The sequence below is a fragment of the Dasypus novemcinctus genome, chromosome 2 (genome assembly GCF_030445035.2).
Source record: "Dasypus novemcinctus isolate mDasNov1 chromosome 2, mDasNov1.1.hap2, whole genome shotgun sequence".
NCBI classification, from domain to species: domain Eukaryota; kingdom Metazoa; phylum Chordata; class Mammalia; order Cingulata; family Dasypodidae; genus Dasypus; species Dasypus novemcinctus.
This window is the reverse complement of record NC_080674.1, coordinates 120940527-120957604: the sequence shown is the minus strand read 5'-3', so window position 1 is coordinate 120957604 and position 17078 is coordinate 120940527. Positions and strand designations below refer to the sequence as shown.

Here is a 17078-nt window from a genome sequence, read left to right as displayed (position 1 = left end):
CAGCACACTGGAACTATATATGCTCACAATAATTATTATCATCATTACTGTCACCACGTGGGAGTAGGGCTTTTGTCTGGTCTGCTGGAGCCTGCCCATGCCCATTACCAGTGCATTCACCTCTAATGCTAGAGCCTGTCAGATAAACCTGCCGAGCCTGTGCCCAGCGCCTCCCCTCCCACCTGCCCTGGAAAGGTCGCTGTGGGCTGCCTTGTGTACTCTCAGCAGGTGAGACTGCGCCCTGATGAATTACAACATTGACCTTTAGCTCCCCCACGGCGGGCTCAGTCTCATAGCTTATAGTTCCTCATAATAACACGTGTACACGCGCGCACACACACGCACACACCCAGTCCAGGAAACTGTGTTAAGTAAGTTTCTAGTCAAGAATCAGGTGAAGGAGATAATTTCGACCAGAAAGTTCTTGAGACTGTTGGAAGGAAAAAACGTTCTTGTTTAGAATTTGTGCAGGGTGAAAGCATCTCACGCCTTATTTATATTCAAAACAAACTAGGGGGAGTGGGTGAAGCTCAGTAGTTTGAGTGCCTCCTTCCCATGTATGAGGTCTGGGCTTCAATCCCCCGTACCTCCTAAAACAAAACAAAACAAAACAAAACAATCTAGGAAACATTGCGCTCCTAATTCATCTAATCATGTTTCTCAAAAATTCTAGAAGAAGAAAAGTGTAATCAAACTTTAACCAGTGTATGTGCAATTACAATACATATTTTTAAAAGTTTTCTCTCAGAAAAGACCTGTTGTGGGTAATAAATCAAATTACAGAAAAGCCTGAGGAATCTGATGACATTAACTGAACACGCACTTCCACTAGAAGAATTGTTCCACTTCTCATCTTAGCTGGGGCCCCACCCAGCTATTTACATTTCAAATCCATCATTAGTATTTTTGCTACACTAAAGGGTCAAGGAGAGTTCAGTCTATTTAGAGACCATGATGTTTTGTCCAGTTATAGAGACCAGATTTACAATAACATGGTATGGAAAGGAGTAGATTCAATGAATCGTCTGGAAGATTCCTGGAAGTCCCTAGTATTTGTTTTATAAACAAAACATCCAGATAACTGGAATGATCACATTTTATCTAAAAACTCTTATGGAGCCAGAAGTGCTGAATCCTTGCTTACCCTGGGAAATTCCCTCAGTTTCCCCTTTTGACCTGAGCCTTTGGGCCTTGTAAAAACATTGCTAGGTGTTTGCTCTGGGAAGATGCTCCCACTTGAATTGGAGTGGCAATAGTTACTCTTATGGCATAAACTATTTTGCCGTTTGAGGAGAATGAGGATAAAATTGTTTTTGTTTAGGGTCTTGGCTTGCTTTCAGTTAAAAAAAAATTTTTTTTTTTTTTAATTTTTGCTTCTACTTTAAACAGAGGAGAAGAAAGGCAGAAGGAAAATAGTATGAAGTCACAGACAGAAATTCGTGTAGAGAGGCTCCACAAGCCCCTGTGAAACGGACCTTCATTTGTCAGCCTGGAGATAGAGGTCAATGTGAAATTTTGAATATTCCTTTGCATGTGATCATAGGAAGAACCTAACTTGTGGGTGGCCTACAAAGAGAAGTTATGACCTGGAATGACTTAGATCAAGAGTTCTAAACTCCAGTGTCTAAAGGGACCAGTTGGTAATTTAAATAGGCTGGGAAGAAATTGTGGCAAATTAGAAAGTTCAAACCCTGTTTCAAGGGACACCAGAATCAGGTCCAGTCAATTGCTGCCTGGTGGGAATATGGGTCTAGTGTTGCTAAATGTCTTTGTTTCTTCAAGAGAAGATGGAAATTCAGATTTTTTTATATTCAATCTTCTGATTTTTTTTTTTTAATGTTGAGCAACTGATTTAAAAATAGTTAAAACTTGAGGAGGTCTGCAGCCAGTTAAACTGACTATCCTCTCCAGTAGGGGTCTGGCATGCAGTGGCTACAGACAGCAGCTTCCTTGGTAGTATATGCAGCTAGTTGCTTGTATGGGTTGTCTTATGGGACCTTGGAACCAGTCCATTGCTGTTGATGACCACTTCTGATTTTGATTTCATACTATACCAGAAAGGTATGTGAGGTCCCTTTGGAAAGTCCCAGGTTACAGTAGCCAGGGTCATCGTGTTTGTCCACACAGCTTCAAAACAAGGAGCATGTGATTGAGGCACTATATAGGGCCAAGTTCAAGTTCCCTGGCCACCAGAAAATCCATATCTCCAAGAAATGGGGCTTTGCCAAGTTTAATGGTGACAAATTCGAAGACATGGTGATTGAGAAGTACCTCATCCCATATGGTAATGGGGTCAAATACATCCCCCATTGTAGCCCTTAGGCAAATAGCAAACCCTGTACTCATGAAGGCTTTTCCAGCACTGCCTTCACCCAATGTGTACCCACCAGTAAATTACTTCCTGGTTATGGTAGTTTGAGGCTTTTGTAGACCCCAGAAAATTATGTTCTTAAATTAATCTATTCCTGTGCATGTGAACCTACTGTAGGCAGGACCTTTTGATCTGATTCAGTTAAGGGCCATTTGATTAGATTACTTAGGTAAGGTGTGACCTATGGTGGGTCTCAATCTTCTTGTGGAGTCTTCTATAAACAGGATGAATAGAGAGAGAGAGACAGAGAGAAAAGACCCAGGAGCTCGAGAGGAACCCACAGAATCTGAGAGAGAAAAACACGTGACAGCAAGAAGCCAAAATCAACAGAACCCAGGAGAGAGAAAGCCACCGAAGGAGCAGCCAGAAGCTGAAAGCAATGGAGCCTGGAAGAGAAGGCAAAGACTGGCCATTGTGTCCTGCCATGTGACAGGAATCCATGATTGTTGGCAACTGTGTCTTCAGGGAGAGAGCTTCTTCTGGTGCCTTGATTTGGACATTTTTCTCAGCCTTGGAACTGTAAGCTTTTAAGTTAATAAATCCCAATTTTAAAAACCAGCCCATTTCTGATATATTGTAGATATAGCAAACTAAAGCACTGGCCATCATTAAAAAACAACAAACAAACGACCACCACCTTAGGTTCACCAAAGTATATTTGCCATCGGTATGTGGTCCTGGGGGCCACCAGTTTGCAATCTCTAGTTGAGATATTGCCCTGATTCAAAGCAGGGTTGTCTTCTCCACATCTTTTCAAGTCCGTGAGTTCCTCAAGCAACAGGGGCTTAATGAGACCTGTGTCCAGCACTATCTTGGCTGGGCATAGGGGTGGGAATAGAAGAATAGAAGGCATTTCCTTCCCTTCCATTTAAATTCAGGAAAGGAAAGGAAACAAGATCAACAAGCTTTCCTTCTTTTTCCACAAATATCTATGGAGCACTTTCTATGAGCAAGGCTCCATCCTTGTGGATATAGCTTATTTGCCCTCTCAAATTGTAAACTCTCCACCCCTGCAGGGACTTCAAGACAAATAGGGTAATCAAAGAGAATTAGAGGTGCACACGTTGCTACAAGAGTATGGTAAAATGCCAGAATGGCTGAGCAAAATCTGTGAATTCAAAGACAAGTTCCTAAAAGTGATGAGAGTAGGGGTAGAGAGGAAAGAATCTGAGCAAACCCCAGGTGTGCCTAGGAAAACAGGTATGAGTGTTTGGCTGATGGAGTGAGGCCAGGGAGGTGGATCTTGCAAGAGAGGAGATGAGCAATGAGAAGGCTTTCACCAGGGTGGTGGCAGTGAGAACATAAAGGAAGGGGGCAGTGTGGGAGACTGGGAGATATTGTGGTGGTAGAATAAATAGAGGTTGGAAACGAGGTCAGTTAGGAGGCCAAGGCAAGACAACGGTCAGAAAATACTCCTAGAATTGAAGGCTGAGTACCTGGAAAATATGGTGCATGACAGAAGAGATAAGAAGCAGGAATATACATACTTATATATCGTGTTTGTGTATAAGTATATATTATAAGCACACATTTCTATACCTACACATAGACACTTGAGGTGGGGAGATAGATGTTGCTTTTTTTTTTTTTTTCTGAGATACTGGGGTCGGAAATTGAACCTGGGAGCTCCTATGTGGGAAGCTGGTGCTCAACCACTGAGCTACAATGGCCCCTCCTGAGTTCGTTATTTCACTTGTGTATTAATCAGCCAAAGGGTGCGATGCAAAGTACCAGAAAACTGTTGACTTTTGTAAAGGGTATTTATTTGGGGTAAAAGCTTTTGGTTATAAAGCCTGAAAGAGTCCAACTCAAGGTACCATAAAAGGTAGTTTCCCACCCAGTCTTTTGCCATGTGTTGAAGCAAGAAGGTGGGTGATGTCTGTGAGGATACAGCCTTCCTCTCTCTCTTAAGGCTCCGTGGTCCCAGTTTCTTCCAATCTCAGCTGTAGGCTGGAGGGCTCATTTCCAGCTGCTCTGGTCTTTTTCCGAGGTCAGCTGTAAACTATCAGGCACATGGTTCATCTCTCTCCAGAGCTGGGATCAAGTTCTCTTCTCTGCTGTGTGTACCCACTGTCTATACCCATGTATCTTCTCCTGTCTATCTACTTCTGTGTGTCTCCTTGATTGAGTGTCTATTTATATAGCCCACAAAGGGGGCCGGGATTCAAACTGAGTTGCCCTAATGACGTGATCAAATCAAAGCCCTAAATCTTAACATAATTTGATCAAAGGCACCTCAGCTGAATCTAATAGAATCAAAAGGTATCACACCAAGAGGAACAGACCATTTTACAAACATAATCAAATATCTTTTTTGGAATTCATAAATAATATCAAATTGCTATAATTTTTTTGCTTCTTTTTTTTTTTTAAGGAGGTCCTGAGAAATCAAACCTGGGACCTCATACATGGGAAACAGTCACTCAATCATTTGAGCTATATCCACTCCGAAAATGTTACATTTTTGTTACGTTAATAATAGGTGCAAGAGAGACAGCCAGGAGGAGGGACCTAATATGAGGGGAAAGGGAAGTGGACATGGCTCAACTGATAGACTGTCTGCCTACCATATAGAGGGTCCAGGATTCGATCCCCAGGGCCTCCAGACTCATGTGATAAGCTGGCCCATGCACAGTGCTGCCATGTGCAAGGAGTGCCTTGCCACGCAAGGGGCGCCCCCAAGTAGGGATGCCCTGCACATAAGGAGTACACCCCATAGGGAGAGCCACACCGTGTGAACAAAAAGTGCAGCCTGCCCAGGAGTGGTGACACAGAGAGCTGACGCAGCAAGATGACACAAGAAAAAAAGGATGCTGTTTCCCAATTTTGCTAGATAATGCAAGCAGATGCAGAAGAACACACAGCGAATGGACACAGAAAGCAGACAATGGGGGGGAAGAAGAGAGAAATAAATAAAATAAATCTTAAAAAAAAAGGTCAATGTTTTCAAAATAGATGTGAGGGATAAAATACTAGTTTAGAGCTTATGAGAGAAACTGAAACTAGAGATAAAAGTTTTGGAGGTTTTTTTTAATCAAGATAATGATGTTTGATGATACATAAGTTTGTTAAGAGGATGGTGGAGGAGAAGAGAGGCCAGTCGAGAAAACTTTGAGAAATATCTGCACTTAGGATGTCAGAAATTGAAGACTATCCTGTGAAGGAGAGAAAATTAAGAAAAAAAGCTAAAAAGGAGGTACAGTAACAGTCCCTAATAATGCTGAAGGCCAAGGAGAGTACGGACCCAAGAGAATGAGATTATTAGAGTGTATTAGTCAGCCAAAAGAGTGCTGATACAAAGTACCAGATATCTGTTGTCTTTTATAAAGGGTATTTATTTAGGTAAAAGCTTACAGTCCCAAGTCCCTAAAGAATCCAACTCAAGGTTGTTTGCTCACCAAAGTCAGTTGTCACATGTCTAAACAAGATAGTGGGCATTCTCTGAGAGCATTCAACCTTCCTCTCTCTCAGCTACAGGCTGGCATAGTGCTTGTCTCTCTTCCCGGGGCTTTAGCTGTTTGAGACTTCTCCTTTCTGTCACATGGCAGGACTGAAATGATCAAGTTCTCTCCTTTTCCGTGTCTATGGATCTCTCTCTCTTCCTATGTCATCGTCTGTGTGTCTTCTTGAGTGAGTGTCCATTTATATCAGCCCACCAAGGGGGTGGGGACTTAACCCGAGTTATGCCCTACTGACATGGTCAAATCAAAACCCTATCTTAACATAATTTAATCAAAACATGTCATCTGAATCTAATGCACTCCAAGGGTATCAAACCCAGAGGAGCAGTCTAGTTTACATAAGCTCTCTTTTCAGGGATTCATAAATAATTTCAAATTGTCACAGAGTCATCAAGAAATCTCTAGTGAGCAGCTTGGGTTAGGTGGGGGAGAAGAGTAGAAGTCAGGATGCAAAAAACATTTGAGGGTAAGTGGGTGATGAAGAATTAGAGATAAACCATGAAAGGAACACTTTCAAAAATTTGGGAAGGAATAGAAAGAAAGGACTCAACTGAAACAGCAGTGATGAACATAAGATAGAATGTAATGGTGGGAAGTGATATTCTGAAATATTACTGAGGTTTTGGTTTCCCATATGTCCTTGTACCTGAGGTTTTTCTACAACTCAGGCACCTTATCCTTGCTGTATTTGCTGCCTCAGGGAAGGGGTGCCATGGCAGACAAAAGGCTTATCAGAACCTCATCTATAGCTTCAGAGGAATACAAGATGACCCATCCTGTGACTAGATAAAGATCCTCCTAGTTGGGAAAGAAGAAGTGGTAAAGGAGAGGCACTCACATTGTATTTCCCAAGAAGGGGGTCCAGCTCCTTGCAGCGCCTTAAATCTCTCATAGGGGCTCCAGGAACCTGAGCGCAGAGGAGACTTGTGGGCCCTCTCCTAGGTGTATGACTCCAGAGAAGAAATGATAACTGAAGCATGTGAAGTACGAATGGCAGAGACTGTGGCAAACTTCTAAAAGGGGCGGCTTCTACTCAACTCCAAGTAAGTATTGCCATTTGCAAATGTTATCAGACAATATGGTTGATTAAGAGAAACCAAAACCCAGTGCAGTCACCATAGGGAGGCTTTGTAGAAGAGAGAGGTTTTGAGCATTCCCATAAAAGTTAACGTCAGTTAATCAAGGGGCATTTGCTTTTATTTAACACTGCTTTTAAGCACTGCAATGTTTCCTTGGTATTCAATGCTTAGGAAAAAGAGCCAGGTGAAGAAGGCTCACCTTTACATTGATTTCATTTATGTCATGCTTTTGAATCCTGTCAGATGTATTTTTAGAAGCCCTTAAATGAATGGCATTTCATGAGACAAGGTAATTTCCTGAAACTTCAGCCCAAGTTATTTCTGTCTTGTTGCTTTCAAAGGGCATCAGAGCTCACAATGAAGAGGAAAGAAGGAACAAACAACAAAGGTAAAAAGCGAGCTCTTGTATGTGGGAGGCAGGCTTGCATGGAACATGTGATTATGTTGCAGGAGGTATGGATATGAATCATGAAACTGTTTAGCAATTCTTTTTTCCCTAGAAAAAAAGATTCAATGAAACAGAACAACCTATGATTGAAAGTTACATAAATGCTGGTTAGTGTTATTGAACCATGGAAATCTCAACTGATAATGATTTTTTTGCTTTTAAAAAGCAACTAATTGCCAAGGATATATTTCCCTCTGCTTTTCAGTGCATGCTGAATTTTAGAGAGAATTTGATGATTCATGTAATGAACAAAAATATGTGTTATTGCATAAGAGAAGGAAAATGATTAATCTATCACTTGGGGACCTCTCATTTCCTAGTTCATTATGCAACATGTGGGGTACCTTGAAGTGTGCTTTTCTCTTAACAGTGAAAAATATACCTTGGCTGAAGTGGATTTAGGTAAACCTTGTTTTACTAAGAATTCAGCTCCCAAAATAATAATGTCCTCATTCTGGAAGTTTGCCCTGCAATATGCTGAGTGCCAGATGGCACTAGAAGCATCAATAAAAGAAAATAATTTCTAATGCAGCAAGTGAAATGCTTGTGGCAGATGCCTTTAGCTGCAGGGCCACACTGGGTACAGAGTAGGGTCTGTGCAGGTATGCTTCACCAGGCTTTTCCTGACCCTGTTCATCTTGCTCTTCCAGAAATTGCAGAATGAAGTACAATAGCAGTTCTCAACTTTGTCTGCACATTGCAATCACCTAGAGAAATTTAAAATATATTTTGACACCTGGGGACAATCACAAGAGATTCTTATTTAATTAGTATGAGTTGTGGCCTAGGTATCAGGTTTATTTTTCTTTTAAAGTCTACAATTTTATATATTCATGAATTTACCACCACAAGTATATTAGTCAGCTGAAGGGATGCTGATGCAAAGTACCAGAAATCTGTTGGCTTTTATAAAGGGTATTTATTTGGAGTAGAAGCTTACAGTTACAAAACCCTAAAGAGTCCAACTCAAGGTACCTTAAGAAGTACTTTCTCATCCAAAGTTTGTTTCCACATGTTGACCCAAGATGTCTCTGAGGGTTCAGCCTTCCTCTTTCCTTTTAAGGCTCCATGGTCCCAGCTTCTTCCAGTCTCAACTGTAGATTGGCATAAGGCTCATCTCTCTTCTTGGAGCTTGTTTCTTTCTGGGCTCAGCTGCTCTGTTCTCTTCACAAGGTCAGCTGTAGACTCTCAGGCTCATCTCTCTTCCTGGAGTCACAGGATCCTGTCTGATGAGCTGTCTCTCCTCCTCTGTGTTCTTCTTCTCTGTGTTTTCCTTCTCCATGTATTTACTTCCATGTGAGAGTCTGTTTTATCCCCACCAAGGTGGTGGGGACTCAACCCTGCATGCCCTAATGACATGGCCCTAAAAAGCCCTAATCTTGATTTAATAAAGTAAAAGTGTAACCTCTGAATCTAATAGACTCTAATACACCCAGAGGAACAGACCAGTTTCCAAATACAACCCAATATCTATTTTTGGAATTTATAAACAATATCAAATTGCTACAAGAAGCAAGATAATGAAACACTTCTATTACCCCAAAATGTTTCCTTGAGCCTCTTTTTGATTCCCTGCTTAGCTCTGCTCTCCATCCATTCCTAGCCAACCACTGGTCTTCTTTCTGTGACTTTAGATTAGATTGCATTTTCTGAATTTCACATAAATGTAATCATTCATATGTACTCTTTTTTGTCTGGATTCTTTTACTACACATATTTATTTTGAGACTCATCCATGTTGTTATGTGTATCAATACTTCATTCGTTTTTACCACTGAATAGTGTTCCATTTTAAGAGATACAATTTGTTCATCCTTTCATCTGTTGATGGATATTTGGGTTGTTTCCAGTTGTGTTTTTTTTCTTTTGGCTATCACAAATAAAGCTACTCTGAATATTCCTGTATAAGTCTCTGATGATCTAGACTTTAATTTCCCTTAGGAAAATACCTAGGATTAACTTTTTAAGAAACTGCCAGGAATTTGGGTTTTATTCTATGTGAGATGGAAACAGGGATGGTGGGATCTAACCTAGGTATTTTTACTTTTTTTCTAAATTAGAGAAATTGTAGGTACACAGAAAGTACAGATATCCCGTATAACCACCCCACGCACATAGTTTTCCTTATTATTATCACTTTGCATTAGTGTGGAACCTTTGTTACAACTGCTGAAACAGTACCACTATAATTATATTATTAACTCTAGTCCATAGTTTCCACTAATGTTCACTGTTTGTGTTGTACAATTCTATGTTTTTTAAAAAATTTTATTCTGGTAACATATACACAACCTAAAATTTCCCCCCTTTAGCTACATTCAGATATATAATTATATTCACAATGTTGTACTACCATCACTGCTATCCATTACCAAAACTTTTCCATCACATCAGGGTATTTTTAAAGCTCTCAGGTTGATTCTAATGTGCAGCTGAGGTTGAAAGCCACTACTCTGTTAGAGAGCTCAGTAAATCATGGATTACAGAACGCTAGCGCTTGATGGGAACTAATTCTTTCCTTTATAGATGAGGCAAATGATACCCAAAGCAACCAAGAGATTTATACATTTTATTAATAGGAGAGTGCTGACTAAAATGCATCCCATTTTAAATAAATAATAACTACATAGGCTTTGCTTGGTTGGTTGGGGGAAATTTGGGACTTGAAAGTGCTTGTGAGGGTCATCAAAATGCCTTCTGCCTACATTATATGGGACCAGACACATGTTTACCACTCAAAAATGTTGTTCTGGGCTGTTGTGGATCTTCATCCAGATGGAGTCAGGTCTTTCAGTCCATTTGCCTTTGGGCTTCATGCTTGAAGTTAAAATGTTTTCCCAAAATAGGCAGGTAAGTACAAAGACCCATTAATAACTTGCGTGAGTAAATACTGCCTTTTCATGAGGTCCTTTGTCTTCACTTTAAAGGCTGCCATTCCACTCTGTACAATCAATTGCTCAACTAATGGAGATGAGCACTCACTAGAGATGAGGATATGTGTGTGTTGCTTTGAACATGAAGATGCATGACATGGTTGCTGCCTTAAATCAATATGTATTGTCTATGAGGGGTAATATGTCATAGTGGACATATTTTCTTGTTTTCCCAACATCTTTTAGGGAAACTTCCCTCTTTCTTTCTCAGTTCAAGTACCAAGGTGACCAGCCCTACCTCTAGATTTAGAGTGGACTGAATCCCCAGGTGTGGCCAAAATAGCATGAAACTAAGGCATGAGGAAGTGGTGCAAGCTGAGGCCAACAGGGACAGCCCCAAGGTTTATAGGAGCTGTAGAGAGGGGGCTCCAGTGTGTGCAATGAACCCAACAGTCCAGGCAGCCAGAGTTAAGGGAGGGAGAGAAGAGCAGAGCTCTGATGACAGTTTGAGCCCCTGGATCCAGCTTTGCCTGAAGTTCCCTGGCTTCCTTGAACATCCTGGACTTCTCAGTCACATGTTCCATAACCCCCAGTACAACCACCATTTTTTTCCCCTGGAGTTAGTTTGAGTTGGATTTCTATCCTTGTCAAGTAAAAGAGCCCTAAGACTTGGTTTTATCTCAGTCCACTGGAGTCCCTAGGACCATCTGCTCCCATTCATCTGGATGGCAAACCCAGCTGATGTTTTGGCAAACAAACCCAACATGAGTGCTGATAAATTGGCTGTGCTGCCAGACCTTTCTGGTGTCTATTTTATAGTCAATTTGTTTTCAGGAGATTGTAGAGAAACTGCTGGGGTCACATGATTGGTGATACACAGATTGATTTGATTTTTTTACTAATAATGGGTCTCTGGCATCACAATCGTCTTTCTTGACAAGACTTGCTATTTTCCTGCAAAATCCTTTCACTATCTGTCTGAATACTAATCAAAGAGCCAAATATTGAGCAGCTTTTAAGTCTTTGCTTCTCATCTTTAACTCTTAACATGTGTATGGTGTGTAGTTGAATAGGTGACTTGGGACTTCAGTTAGCTTTTTAGTTCATAATTCTATGTTACAAATTTATCCATAATCTTGGATGAGTCTCTGCTGCGGTTTTTGTTCCTCTCCTCCCCTCCCCTCCCCTCCCCTCTCCTTTCCTCTCCTCTCCTCTCTTGTACTGGGGATTGAGCCCCGGGACCTCGCATGCAGAAAGCCAGTACCCAGCCTCTGAGCCACACCAGCTCCCCTGAGCTGTTTTTCCCTCATCTGCCCTGGCTGTTGTTCACTCCTGCCCTTTTCAGAAGGCACTGGGAACTGAACCCGGGACCCCCCACAAAGCCCAATTGCTTGAACCACATCCGCTCCCTCTGCTGCTTTACTGAATAGGCAAACCCAGCCCATGCTTAAGATGCCAGAAACGGTGAGAAATATTTTTTAAATATTTTTATTCTTGATTTATAAAAAAGCATTGAAATATTCATTGTGGAAAATAGAACTTTGTTGTCTTTCTTACACTCATTTTGTGATTTAGAATTATGTCAATTGTGAATTAAATCTATCAGTGGAAAATGGGAGGCACATCTTGAGCCTCGAAATGTTTTACTGTCTGTAAATACCAAGTAGCATAAAAGCAAGAACTGAAAAAGTAAAGGGTAATCAGCGTGGGAAATGAGAGTTAAAAAAGTTGTGAGGAGACCCATAAATCACTTAATCATTGGGATTCAAAACAACTCTTAGTAGAAAATGTTCTAGAAATGTGCTATAGGTTTGTATTATTTTATGCAGAATGAAGAATCTCAATTCTTTTGTAAACAGTTCAGTATTGCAAAGACTCTTTGGTTTTCTAATTTATTTAAAACATCCATTGCTTCATGAATTGGTCTCAAGCACTCCTCAGCAAGTTATTTATATGGTACTTGACTACAACTGCAGGTTTATATCAAGCCACAGATGTATAAACAAAGAGTATTAACCTATTGGTTGGATTTAAGACACTTTGGGCTGTTTATATCTACTGACATTTCAAATTACTATGTCTCTCCAGATTCTTCCCAGAACAACCATTGAAGGTGAAGGCTGTTTCTAAATAGCCTTAGAGACAAACAATATGTGTGTTCTAAAGAATAACCAATGAAGAAACAGTGAATGACTTATATTTACATTTGAAATCATGGAGAGATATTTCAAAGGAGCTGGAAGGGAGTCAGGATGACTCTGAAAGAAAAGTGGTGTCAGATAGTGTGCTAGTGATGTTAGTGATGTGGGCTCTTGCCATTTCCAAACAGATGAGAAACTGTCGGGGGCAGGGAGGTGATGAGGTCCAGGACGGAAGATGAATGGTGGCTGTCACACTGACCTTTTTTCCTTTTAAACTTCTTATTGTAGTAACATATATACAACTCAAGAGTTCAGTGTACTAACTTTATTCACAATATTGTGCTCCCATCACCAATATTCAAAACCCCAACTTTTCATCACCTCAAACAGAAACTCTGCACCCATTAGGCAAAACTCCCTCTCTACCCCACCCTTGACCCCAGGTAACCTACACACAGTGGCCATTTTTACATAATTAAGAAACGTAGGTTTGTCATGAAATTATATTGAATTTCTCTAAAAGGAAGATGGTCTATTTGGCTATTTCCTAAAAAAGACTTCAGTGGAATGATTTGGGGCAATTTTCCCCAGTTGTAGCCTCCAGTAACAGTGGCTTGACAAATGAATAGTATACTAAGAGAAGCATGGTTAAATTATCTAGTACTTTCATGAAATGAAATATTACAAAGCCATTAAAACCATGCATTGACAAAGGTTAATAACATGAGAAAATGGGACAATAAATTCTTAGCCCCATCTGAGAATAAGCATGGTACTAGGAGTGGCAGAGGAATGCAAATAATAGTACACTGAAGGTGATACTATTTCAGAGGGAATATTGATAACCCACCTAACTCATATAATGACTGACCCATCATTCAAAGCACTAATTTCCTAGGAAAATTTCTCAACCACTCCAGTCCACAGAGGTCCTTTTCTAAACACCTTCTCCCCTACCACCTTCCAAACTTCTTGCACACATGTCATCTCTCGGTTACATTGATATTTAATTCCAAACTCTTTATATGGGCCATCTTTTTCAATGGCTGACATTGCCTTCCCTCTGGGTCTTGTACAGCCTCAAGGAGCAAATATTCTCATCATGGGTTAGCTTATGATTCCCTAAATGTCATCTTTTGGAGCATGTTTCCTGGCCCATAAAATGCCAATGCTAGCAGCCACCTGCCCAGCACGCTTGATATGAGTAACTGAGGGTAAACATCCTGTGTAAACTTGGTGGTGCTATTACTAAAGGCTTAAAAATGTCAGACAATTAAATATAGAGACAGGCACCAGGGGTTCCTGAGAATAAAACAATGACAGGGATAGAAAGCTCAAAGTGCTCTTGAAATGGTGCCCAGCAAAGCAAGTTGATTCAGGAGGAATTTCTCTTCTTGGGTATATTAGTTACAAGCAGAACATAGAGAGGTGGACTCAATTGAGAAATGTTTATTCACTACCTCGTGTGAACTCAGCACTATGCTGGGTAACATTGGGGAAGCTGAAGCCATCATTAGCAAGAGCTTTGTTTTGGCAAGTTTGTGGCATGCAACCCAGAACTGGAAGATATAAATCCTCAGGAGTACAAACACTCATCTAGAGTTGTATCACAGAGCATACTGAGCCCTTGGGAAGAACCCTAAGAGAGACTCTATTTCCCCATTGAGATCTGATTCATTGTATCTTGGAGCACAAGACCCCCTCATACATTCACTTGTTCTGTTATTGTGTTGTGGATTAAATTGAATTGGGAAGCTCTGCATTAGAAAGAGAAGGAGAGGAGAGGAGAGGAGAGGAGAGAGGAGAGGAGAGGAGAGGAGAGGAGAGGAGAGGAGAGGAGAGGAGAGGAGAGGAGAGGAGAGGAGAGGAGAGGAGAGGAGAGGAGAGGAGAGGAGAGGAGAGGAGAAGAGAAGTCAAGTGAAGTCAAGTCAAGTCAAGTGAAGTCAAGTCAAGTGAAGTCAAGTGAAGTGAAGAGAAAGAAAAATAAAAGAGAAAGAAAGCAGGGCACTGACCCTGGTTGGCACAGAGTACACTTTCTTTAAACCGGACCCTATTTACAGCATGGCTGGACTCCTCTGCCCATTGGACTGGGTGAAAACCGACAATCCCAGCCATCCTGCCCCTTTGACCTGAGGCAGTCTGGCTGACTAAGGGAAGGAGAGGAGGTCAGGATTTACTTGGCCAATTCTGGATATCAGGAGGGGTTGCATGGCAATTTTTGCACAGTAGTACACCATCATGCACCCCGCTGCATATCACCTGAAAAGAGATCTTATAATGAACCTGGATTTAGAAAACAAACAATAAAATTGAGACCACAGGAACATGGTGATAGCATTTCCACACTGTGATATTTGCAGCACCTTTGCAAATATTGACTCACTAAGTATGTGGCTAAAATTTAAACTTAGTTTATTTTTGAGCTAACCATGCAAAAATGGGATTTCTCCCTCTGGGAGGAGTTTTCCTGGCCATGGTATCAAACCTAGAAATGCGCACTCCTTTGTAAAGCAAACTGTAGTTGTCTACTGTTACGTCTTCTACTCCCTATCTAAATTCATAAAGGGCTTTCTACTCTGGTGTAGAACAGCCTTTTCTCCTGTGGCTGAGAAATGAAGAGGCAAGGTCAGTTACAAGTGATGACATGTGGTCTTATAAAAGCAATCAGTCTATTTTAATATGGAAATATAATGTTTGCTTTTCTCTACCCTGCTCCTCCCTGCCCCCCCCCCTTTTTATTTTATTTTTATTTTTGGGGGCTGTACTTTAAAAAATATCTAAAATAAATTCCCCTCTCTTCTTGGGAGAGTTGCACATCAGGGCCTCCCTGTCCTCATGGAATGACAAAATAACATTTGGTTTGTTAATCATACCTGGGAGTAGTAGGTGAAAACTCCTTTGCAAAAGGGAAGAGGAAAAGGTTGAGAGAAGAGGGGAGTGTCCTGGAAGAAGGCATTTAGTGGAAAGGAGGTTTTCTTATTACTGAAGAAGAAAGAGGTCTGTGGGTCTCTTGAAAAGGGCATGTGCTCCTCATCAGGTTCAGGACCCCAAATGGTAGAATAATGTGTCTAAGAAGATGGAGCTCGTACCTGGGACTTTCAGTCCTGACAGTAAATGCTGTATCTCAAACTCAGCACTGGGCAGCCTCAGGGCAGTGTGGGGCTTCCACATGGAAATTAAGTTAATTTGGAGAAGACAAATATGGTTCTTCTGGTGCACCTAAGTAAAAGAAGCTGCTCTAAGCATTTTTCATCCCTCGCTGACATCATAGTGACAGACACATGAAATGGTTCACTTTGGAACTAATCCAATCCACATTTTGTGCGACTGAAATTTATGTAATTTGGGAGTCTTCTTTAAGAAAAAAGAAAACAAACTTATAAACATAAAATTAGCTAGAGGATCTTCGAAGGAACCTATGCAATTGAGGAAATTGCTTCATTTCTTTTACAATAAATCCTCCTCTGCCAGCACTATTACATTTTGTCCTGCTTAAGATGGTGGAAAAAGAGCCTTCGAGGGCTCATCTCCTACCGTCCGTGGACAACTTTCTGTCTCTTGAGGGTGTTCCACAGTTTTCTACAGCGCTCCACACCATTTAAAACCAGAGGAGACACTGAAAATGGGTCATTTGCACAACTGACTTGAAAGCTTACCCTCTCCTGGAAATCCCTTAACTAGGTTACTCAATTAAATATTTTACTTTAATTTTTAAAAATCATTTATAGCAGAATGAAAGGCTCAATCTTTGTTAACCTCTTTCCCTGTAAGATCCTACCCCTCCACCTCTATGTGAAACCATTTTTTGCTTTTTGCTTGTTTTTTTGTTTTGTTTTGTTTTGCAAGCATTTAAAAAAGAAATTTTAGGCACCAAGCAGGCCAGAAGATTGTCAGGGGAGGTGACCTCACTGAACCTATTTTTGTGGTCCTGAGGGAAAACTGATTTGCTCATTTAATGATAAGGATCAAATATGAGATGGCACAGCTCTTAGTTTCTTTTTTTTTAAATTAAGATTTATTTTTTATTTATTTCTCTCCCCTTCCCGCCCTGAGGTGTCTGCTCTCTGTGTTCATTCACTGTGTGTTCTTCTGTAACCACTTCTATCCTTATCAGCGGCACCGGGAATCTGTGTTTCTTTTTGTTGTGTCATTTTGTTGTGTCAGCTCTCCGTGTGGGCGGCGCCATTCCTGGGCAGGCTGCACTTTCTTTCACCCTGGGTGGCTCTCCTTATGGGGCGCACTCCTTGTGCTTGGGGCTCCCCTACACAGGGGACACCCCCAGGGCACTCCTTGCGTGCATCAGCACTGCACATGGGCCAGCTCCACACGGGTCAAGGAGGCCCAGGGTTTGAACTGTGGACCTCCCATGTGGTAGGCAGACACCCTATCCATTGGGTCAAGTCCACTTCCCAGCTCTTAGTTTCTAACAGTATCTCAACAGGTTTTCTAAGCTCTATTGACTTGGAAATGGATAAATACTCAAGTCCAAATAAATGGTCAACATTCTCTGAGTCATCACAGTGGAGAGATGAAGGAGGATAATGGAATCGTTTTTGTGGCCTTTGCTAGAGAATGCATTTAGTTAAATATTACCATTATTGGAGGATCCTTTCACTGAAGACATGCAAAAGACTGTGCTATAGATTCTAAAGAAAATACCAAAAGACAAGTTCCAAAACATTTTGAGCACTGCGTTTTTGCTACC

The 17078-nt window shown here is 41.1% G+C and overlaps 1 long non-coding RNA gene and 1 other non-coding gene across 5 annotated transcripts in view; both read left to right on the top strand.

Moving 5' to 3' along the window:
* The window catches only part of LOC105746980 (uncharacterized), a 95147-nt gene that overhangs the window by 5345 nt on the left and 72724 nt on the right, over positions 1-17078 (top strand). For all 4 annotated transcript variants that reach the window (XR_009180886.2, XR_009180883.2, XR_001119177.4 and 1 more), the window contains exons 2-3: positions 6727-6875; positions 7253-7299. This is a non-coding gene — a long non-coding RNA (uncharacterized lncRNA). The remainder of the gene's footprint in view (positions 1-6726; positions 6876-7252; positions 7300-17078) is intronic.
* LOC111766273 (small nucleolar RNA SNORA70) lies at positions 1880-2010 on the top strand. Its single transcript, XR_002798365.1, has one exon. It is a non-coding gene; the product is annotated as a small nucleolar RNA SNORA70 (small nucleolar RNA).